This window comes from Alligator mississippiensis, chromosome 11, assembly GCF_030867095.1.
Source record: "Alligator mississippiensis isolate rAllMis1 chromosome 11, rAllMis1, whole genome shotgun sequence".
NCBI classification, from domain to species: Eukaryota; Metazoa; Chordata; order Crocodylia; family Alligatoridae; genus Alligator; species Alligator mississippiensis.
Window position 1 is genome coordinate 64,081,822 of NC_081834.1, and position 9,350 is coordinate 64,091,171.

Genomic DNA, 9,350 nt, shown 5'->3' on the forward strand with positions numbered 1-9,350 from the left:
CGACTGCCTGAAGTATCACCAATGATGCACAGCATCTAAGGTGCCCCGTCCATCTCAGCAGCCCTGGGACTGACTTCACTTGTCGCGACTCAGAGAAGAAAAATGAAACACAGCAGAAGGGGTTACACCTTTGCACTTCTCTCTACCCAAGAAAGACAACAGCACATCACAAAAGATATGGCAAAAGGAGTTCAGAGTCTCAGCAGACCAAAGCTGCTAGAGAACAACTCTGAAGCGCAAGCACATTTCAGACAGAGGTGTTGAACCCCTAAACTAGAATCCTGCCGGGCTCTCACAAATGTGAGCCTTGATAATTTTTTCAAAGACTTTGCCAAGGATGGAGGTGAGACTGACTGGCCTATAGTTGCCCGGGTCCTCCTTCCTCCCCTTCTTGGAAATGGGGACCACATTGGCCCTTTTCCAGTCCTCCGGGACCTGGCCTGTGCACCACGAGCATTCAAATATTCCCACCAGTGGCTGTGCAATGACGTCAGCCAGTGCCTTCAGCACCCTCAGATGGAGCTCATCCGGGCCTGCCGACTTAAACGCATCCATTTCCTCCAAGTGACTCTGCACCATCTCAGGGTCTACGCATGGCAGTCTGGCACCCTGCTGCTGCCTCTGATTGGCCCCTTCTGATACTGCTGAAGATGTCTGCAGGAGATCTCTGCTCACTGCTCATCCCCCCTTCCCCACTGCCAACACCACTACAGCCGCCTGTGCAGGGTGACTGCTCGGCCCACCCTTGCCACTGACATCACCGTGGCTGCCTGTGGGTGGTCCCTGCTCACTGCCACCATGCCCCCACCACCACTGCCTGTGGGCGGTCGCCATGCCCTCCCAGCCCCAGGAGGCACAAAGCATTCATGCCTAGGTCCCTTTCAGTCATGGTGCTAGTCAATTGGCATCACCAAGCCTATAAGTATGTTGGGGATTGTTTCCCCCCAGGTGGAGCACTTTATACTTCTCAATGTTGAACTTTATCTGGTTCTGATCCGCCCAACTTCCAGCCTGTCTAGGTCCACCTGCATCTGCAGCCTATCTTAAAGCGTGACCACACTCCCCCATAGCTTGGTGTCATCTGTGAACTTAGCCAATGAGCTCTTCGCCCCACATTCCAATCATTGATAAAGATGTTGAAAAGCACTGGATCAAGCACTGTCCTCTGCGGGACACCACTGGCCACTTCTCGCCAGGACGACACAGATCCATTCAGAAAAACTCTCTGGGTCCTACCTCGCAGCCAGTTTCCTACTCACCTAACCAGCAGTTAAGCCCACAATCCTCCAAATTTCCTGTGAAAACATCCTGGGATACCACATCAAAGGCCTTTTGGAGGTCTAGGTATACAATGTCAACCATCTTTCTCTTATCCAAGTGGCGAGATACCTGGTCGTAGAAGGAGATGAGAATGGTAAGACAAGCCCTGCCTGCGATGAAGCCATGCTGGCTGTCGTTCAGGATCCTACCTTCTGCAAGCGTATCACACATAGACTACTTGATGAATTTTTCCAGGATTTTCCCTGGGTTTGAAGTTAGGCTAATTGGCCTATAGTTGCCCAGTTGAAGATGGCCACAACATTGGCCCTCTTCCAGGCTTCAGGGACCTCCTCCAGGTGCCATGAATTTTGGAAGAGTTTCACCAGAGGTCCTACAAGGACCTCAGCCAGCTCTTTCAGCACTCTTGGGTGAAGTTTGTCTGGTCCTGCTGACTTATAAATGTTTAACTTTTCTAACTGATCACCTACCAGATCAGTGTCAATAGTAAGAAGGTGGTCAATCCCACCATGCCCAATCTGAACATTACCTCGCATGATTTTCCCCTTGGTCTAGTGAAATACTGAAGAAAAGTAGTCATTCAGGAGTTCATTTTTTCCCTGATTGTCAGTAACCAGCTGTCCTGATGTATTAAGCAGTGGTGAAATGCTTCCATGGGTTTTCCTTCTGCTCCCTATGTACCTAAAGAAGGAATTTTTATTGTCCTTGATTCCCCTTCCTAACTTAAATTCAATTGCTGCCTTAGCTTTTCTAATCTCCCTACAAGTGCAGGCCTTTGTTGTATACTCCTCCTTGAGGACTGTCCCAAGTTTCCATTGTCTGTATACCTCTTTTTTCTTTTTCAAGAGGACCGTGATATCCCTATTAAGCTAAGAGGGCTTCCCAGCCCTTCTGCTACCTTTTCTCCACACGGGAATGGTCTTTTTTTGTGCTTCAAGGATAATCTCCTTGAGGAATGACAACTCTTCATATACTCCATTCACATTTGGCCCCTGGTCCTGCATCGCTTCCCCTACTATTGTCATGAGCCTGTTGAAATTAATTTTTTTGAAGTCCAAAATTTCAACCATGCTAGCTGATTTGTCTGCCTTGTGACAGACGATGACCATGAAGATCTTGTGGTTGCTGTTGCCCAGACTACCCTGTATTTTCAGGTTACTCACCAGAGCGTCTCCTTTGGCCAAGACCAAGTCTAGGAGAGCATTATTCCCAGTTGTCCCTTGCACTTCCTGAGTCAGATAGAGCTCTTCAATACAGGTCAGGAAGCTACGCAACCAATCCGAATTAGCCGATTGTTCCTCCTTAGCAATGTCTGGGTAATTGAAACTGCCCGTGATGACCATGTCCCATGTGTGTGCAGTCTCTGCCAGATTTGAAGAGAACTCCAGATCGAACAACTCCCCGTGGTGTGGTGGTCTGTAGTATACACCTACACTGAGTTCTCTCTCGCTGCGCTGTACCCCCCTCCCCCACATAGATTGACCCAGACGGTTTTGAGCCGTTCTTTTTTGGAGCCGATGTAAGTCTTCAAGGAGGTGTGCTTCTCCTCCACATAGAGAGCTACACCTCCACCTTCCTTCCCTGCTCGGTCCCTCCTGTGCTGGGTGTCGCCCTCTCTGGCTACATTCCCGTTGTGGTGGGCTTGCTGGCTTTGAAGAAGTTCAAAAAGATCAGTGGGGTATATCCCCTTCCCCACCAAGCAGGTGATGGCAGGGGGGAGGCTTGCCTAACCCCTACCCAGAGGTGTGGTGAAGAGCCGAACCAGAAAGGGAACTAACCCCCTCTCTCTGATTGGGGGTGGAACCCCCAAAGGGAAAAATAGCAGCATGGCTGGCATACGGGTGGCTGCAATGAGGGATGGAAAAGAGGGCAAAGAAGAGCTGGCAGAGCTGGCCAGCAAGGCAGAGCACTTGCCCCGGAAGAGCCCGAAAATGACTCGTGGGACAGGGAACAGCAAGCAGTTTTGTTCCCCAGCTGTGCCACGAGGGAGCAGTGCACAACCATTAAATGGAGGGTCCAGGAGTAGGCTGAGACCCCAGACCTGTAGGCGGCAGCTTGGGTCTCCAACCCCTGCATGAGGCAGGACACCTGGTGCATGGAGGGTCCAGGAGTGAACAAAGGCCTCAGAGCTGCACTCAGCAGCTCAGGCCTCCAACCCCTGCATGAGGCAGGGCACGCAGTGCACAGATTGGTGCACAGAGGGGCAGGGAGTGGAGCAAGACCCCAGAGCTGCATGCACCAGCTCAGGTCTCCAACCTTCACACAAGGCCAAGCATGTGGGATATAGGGGCCAACGGTGAATGGGCCAGTGCACAGGGCCAAGAGAGGGCCAGAGGCCAGGAGAGCCTTGAGCAGTTGAGGTCCCCCTGTTGAGGGAGGAGATGCCTGAGGAATGAGACCGGCCTTGACGGGCCTGGGAGAGTTGTGAGTTGCCTGGGAAGGGAATCCCCACAGGGGAGGGTTTCCCACCATTTCTGTGGCTAGCTGCTGGAAGGGAAGCACCTGATGGGGATGGGCTTCCAGGTTTGCAGTCAGACTTGTGGGTGATTTAAGCAGACTTACGGGGGGCACAGGACATGGGGGCAGGGTACTGAAGTTTCGTGAGTGAGGGGCACTGGCAGGATGGGGTCAGTGGGTTGGGAGTGAGGGGCAGCAGCAGGGCTGGGGGGCTGTGGCTTGGTAGTGAGGGGCAACAGAACGGGCAGGGGCACCCCTCGGGACCGGCCGTGGAAATGGTCCTTTGAAATCCCTCATTCATGGCGGGCAGTTGGCTAGTAGACTTAGAATTCATCAAAATGTGAAATGTCATGCTTAGATAAATTTGTACCAGTTAAAATGAACAGTCTGGTGAAATTAATTTTCTATTCCAAACTCTACCTACTAGTGCCAAAAAGTCTTAGATGCATGCAGACTATGAGAAATAACTTTATTTTGCAAAATAAGAAACCAAGATTCTAAAATCTCACCCCTCAAAGACCTTCGCAAAAGAGGGGAAATCGATGGTTCCAAATATTAAATAGTACTGTCAAGCCAATCATCTTCAATCTGATATATTAGATAACACCATTTCAAAATTAACACTGGGTCCAGATAGAACAAACACTATCCAACAGTCAAATTTTAACATATTTGAAAAAAATATTGATCACACTTATGAAACATATATGCCTATCATCTGTATTAAAAAAAAACCACATTTAAATAGCTTTAAAAAAATACATAGTTTGTAACAAAAGAACTTGACATTGGATCAGAAATTAGTGCTGAAGAAGAGGAACCATCTGGAAAAATGGTCCTCATATATCCATCTGCATGATAATAAAAAATATTTTGAAATCCCATGTTGATGTGATCTCACCCTACTTGGATGTCAGCCTATGTAGGCAACCCCCAGCATGGGTGCGAGAGTGTGACACATGAAGGCATTTTGCTTGGCACATGTGCAGTGGGGCGGACAGCAGGGAAGGGGCCAGAGCTGCACTGCCAGAACAAGGATTGGGCCACTCAAGGCTCCTCCACTGCGTGTCCCTGGCACACCAACATCATACAAGTGGAAGTTGCAGATGTTCTGGCATTCTGCCCAAAAATGTTGCCAACCCCTGCCTTAGGCTGCATCTAGACGAGTGCTGCTGTGCAGTATGTGATGCTACAGACTTGTCTGCAGTGCCACGTACTGCACATTCAGGCATTTCTTGCACTGCTACCTTGTCACTTGGGGGAGGAGGGCATGGGGGATCTCCTGGGGTCAAAAAATCCTGCACAGAAAACAAGCAGCATGGTGCACATCGAGGCAGCGTGAACCACCAAAAAACAGACTTGGTGGCCCAAGCCACACTGTGGCTGACAGCTGGCTACAGCGTCCCTGGCCCCCAAGACAGGCTGCTGTGGCCAGCACAGTTGCTGCCCCAGTATCCCCGACCCCACCCAGGGTAACCTGGCACACACCACAGGGTGTGTGGCATTCGTGCTCCCCCGGGACAACTAGGCGCAATGCAAGGCGATAGTGGTGCTAACAGTGCTAGTTGTCCTCAGGGAGCCAAACATCTGCACTCATCCAGACGCGGCCTTAGTGTTCTTCTTACTGAACCTTCTTGAGAGCTCTGCGGCATGAGAGTCATACCAACGGACTTATCTGCTAGCGGCTGCAAGAATTTAAACAGCAAAACTCTGGAAGAGAGTGACAGCCCTAAAATCACCAGCTGGTTTCAAAAAGTTTGGAAGTGCTGAGTAATGGAAAAAAATGTCCCATTAAGGCTGTGTTCTGCAGGAGGGAAAGGGGGAAAGCCGCTTAGAAAACTGATGGAAATTCTTGGAGTTTCCAGAAAAAGAAACTTCTCCTGCCTCCAAACCAGAAATTTTTAGAAACGTTTCTGAATGTTGAAGAAAAGAGCAAGTTCTATGAGCTAACACTTAAGAACAAATTTGGAAGGACTGTGAAATCCTGAAGACGGGATGAGCTTTGTATTTTGCAGAATTCAGGGAGGGCTGGAGAGGACGTGAATTATTATATACAGTGAAGGAACCCCCAAACTGAACAATAATTGAATCATAAAGAAACGGTTAGAGATTGAAAAGAAGAGAAGGAAACAAGTCAAGATTCCTCCATGATTGTTGACTTGGACTAAGAGATGTTGATGAAAGATCAATGTCTGTCTTCATGTATATTTTAGGGGACTGGATTCAGCTTTTACTATCAAATTTGTTCTTTGATAAGTCAGACTTGTCAATAAATAAAAGTTAAACATATCAAATAAAAGCAATATAGGCCAGTACTAAGGGAAGCCAAAAGGTATCAGATATTGGCTACTGATAATTTTCTTAAAATGTATTATATACCCACACACACAATCCAATTGTATTAATTTCTGCAGTGAAAGTCACAGCTGGTGAAGCTGTAGTTAGCAGTGAGAAAAAGGCAGAACTATTGGGTAGCTCCTTTTGTAGTGCCTTTATTGGAACCAGGAAGAAGGATGTATCCATCCTGTACGTTGTTGAGGATGGAAAAAGCAAGCTGAGAGCATGCAACAAAGGAGGATGTGAAATTATTGCTAAGATGCAAATGTTTGAGTCAGCAGGCCAAGAGCAAGACAGCAGTGGGTCTGAAAGGACCTGGCTGAGGGGTTCTCAAAAAGACACTTGTGTCAATGTTCCCTAAATCTTGAAAACCTGGGGAAATGTCCTGGTCATGACAGGTCTTCCAGTCTTCAAGAAGGGTTTGAAGCACTGGGAACTATAAATCTGTAGCTTAACGTCCATGCTGTGTAAGATGGAACAGGTAGTTCAGGAGTGTCTATATGTTGAGAATTAAAGACCTTAACTAAACCCATTGGACTTGCCAAGGGTGAGCAAAACACAGCCTGTGGGCCAGATGCGACCCATGGAGGGATGTTTTTCAGCCTGTAGCAAGTCCTTCACTCTTGCTTGGTCCAGGTGCCATTTGCCACGCAGCATGTCCCACACTCCTGGACACACACCATGTCCCATGCCCTTGGGGTTAAGACAGCTCCATGGGTGGACTTCATTTCCCAGCAGTGGCAGCTTCTTCTGGCTGCCACCACCACTGGCGCCAGCCCCATGAAAACCAGACAGGACCCACACGGGCTGGACCCAGCTTAGCCCACCCCATGTAGGGGGTCAGGGTCCCTCCAGCATGCTCTCAGGACCCCTGCATGTGGTCTGGAAACATCCACCCCAGCTATAATGAGCAGCCGTGGCAGCAGGAAAAAAAAGTGGGACCTGGATCCCACTCCAGGGCTGCTCCTCCCTACCGCCATTGCTGCCACCATCAGCACCACCTCTGGACCACCCCAGGCCCCTGCATTCAGTGGGGCAGTGGAGAGGAGTTACTGGGCAGCCCTCACACCCATGCCAGCCCACCAATGCCCATGCAACCTCCCCAACCACCTGTGGCCCTATTCCACACAGGGAAGTTTGGTGAGCTGCTGTGTCTGTGTTTGGGGGCAGGGTGCTGATCTGCCCCATGGCCACTCCCCCAAAATCCCCATGTGTCCCCAGGGCCCAAATAATTGCCCACCCCTATACTAACTGATATACTGGCCATGTAAAGAAGCCATTGAGCTTTGTGGCTGAAACTGCCTAGATTCATTTAGGACACGGTGGGAAGAAACAGAAACTTCCCTATGGCTTTGTGGCCATCCCTGACGCTGCTGCTGTAGGAGAACTGTTGTGGAAGACAGATGCCCGTCCCAAAATTGTGAGGCCACCTACATTAAAGCAATGAGTCCGTGGACCCCTTAACATAGCCACATACAGGCTTCTTCTGGGTCCACACCTTCTCTCTGTTAGAGTGGAGGAAGAGCAACCTTTGTTAGTCAAACCTTCATTTTTCCAGAATGCTTCATACTCATACTTAAGCAAAAGTTGAAAGAACATGAACCATGGTCCTTTTCCTTTCAGGCACTGTTGTTACTTGCATTATATACCTCCCTTTGGTGCTGTCTATGGGAACATAAGAGAGAAAATGGGACCTATCAATGCTCTTATAAATGCCCAGCACATGTGCATTCTTTATTGGGGTCTGGTGGGTACAAGGACTCTTTGAACTTTCTTTCTTCAATACATTGCTCAACCTAAGATAACACAGCAGTTTTCAGGCTTGAAGGACATATGGAACATTTTATGCATCTAGTTGTTTCAAGCAAATTGGGTAATATGGGTACACACGCACTGCACACACCCTTGAAGTTTGTTCCAATCCAGTTCCTGTGGCCACCAGTGCAGGTCAACCTTCTGGCCAAATACTGAAGCATTTCAAATCTTCATAATTGTTTTTGGTCTTTCCAGCCTTCAAAAATCAATTTGAGAACTGAGTTGTGTCTGTTTGGTCTTTTGAGCCCGTCTAAAAGATTCTGTCCCAGATGGGAAACAGTGAGCACAGGCAGATGCAACAACTATAACAATTAAAGGAAAAAGGATGAGCTGTTCCAGTGCATGGGTTACTTCTGCAGCCATACAAACATTGCAAAATTGCTACAACTTAGAGAGGAGAAGAGAAGACTCAGTGTGTGCGTGTGGGGAGAGGGGGGGATTGAAGAGCTGCCTTGAATTCCCTGAAGGGTGGTTCCAAAACTGGACTGTTTTCCGTGGGCACATCTGCACATGATACCATGGGCCCAAAGCTATACAGTGACATAGGCCATCACTATGGTGACATAGTGTCATCAAGTACAGTGATGCCAATACAACATCATTGTAGAGACAAGCAACCTTGCTATTGCACATCACTACAGTGACGTAGCTGCTAAAAATAACCATGCACCCCTGGGATGGTGCAGTAACAGCTGTTACTGTGCCACCAATTAGTATTTCCTAAAGCAAGTACTAAATGATGGCACAGTAACAACCACACCATGGGCAGCACAAGTAGATGCACCCAGTAGTGCCAGATGACAGAACAGGAGCGATGTTCTCAAGTTGCAGCAAGTGAAATTTAAGTAAGATATTAGGAAAAATCTCTCAAGAGAAAACAGTAAAGCTCTGTACAGGTCACCCAGAGAGGCTGTGAACTCCATAATTAGAGGTTTTTAAGACCCAGCTGGACAAAATCTTGGGTGGAATGATCTAGTGAGTCTGGTCCTACTTTGAGCAGGGGGTTGGTCTAGATGACCATTTGAGGTCCCTTCCAAACCTGATTTTCTATGATTCTAACTTCAGTCTGTTTCATTCAGGGTCAAGGCTGGGTGACTCAGCTGGCCTGTATCCACATGCATGTGTAACGCGTGCAGCAAAGCAGCTGATCCATGCTCCCAACTGGGCGCTCTCCTTCTCTGGTTGAAGTAGATAATAGGTACATTGGTCGAAACCCATTCATTCCTCTCCTAAACCTTTTCTCCTCCAACCCTTTTCTCCTCCAACCCTTTTCTCTCCACCCCAAACTTCATGACTGGTGTCAGATTAAGCTGGCTGAGGAGAGGACTCATTGAGATTTGCAGCTGAGACTGCAGAGTCTCAAGGAGGATGAAATGCAACAGAAACAGAAAGATCGGTATGACATCAAGATCATGCCTTGCCATTATAAGAACAGGACTGGCAGAGAAGTTCCCATCACTACA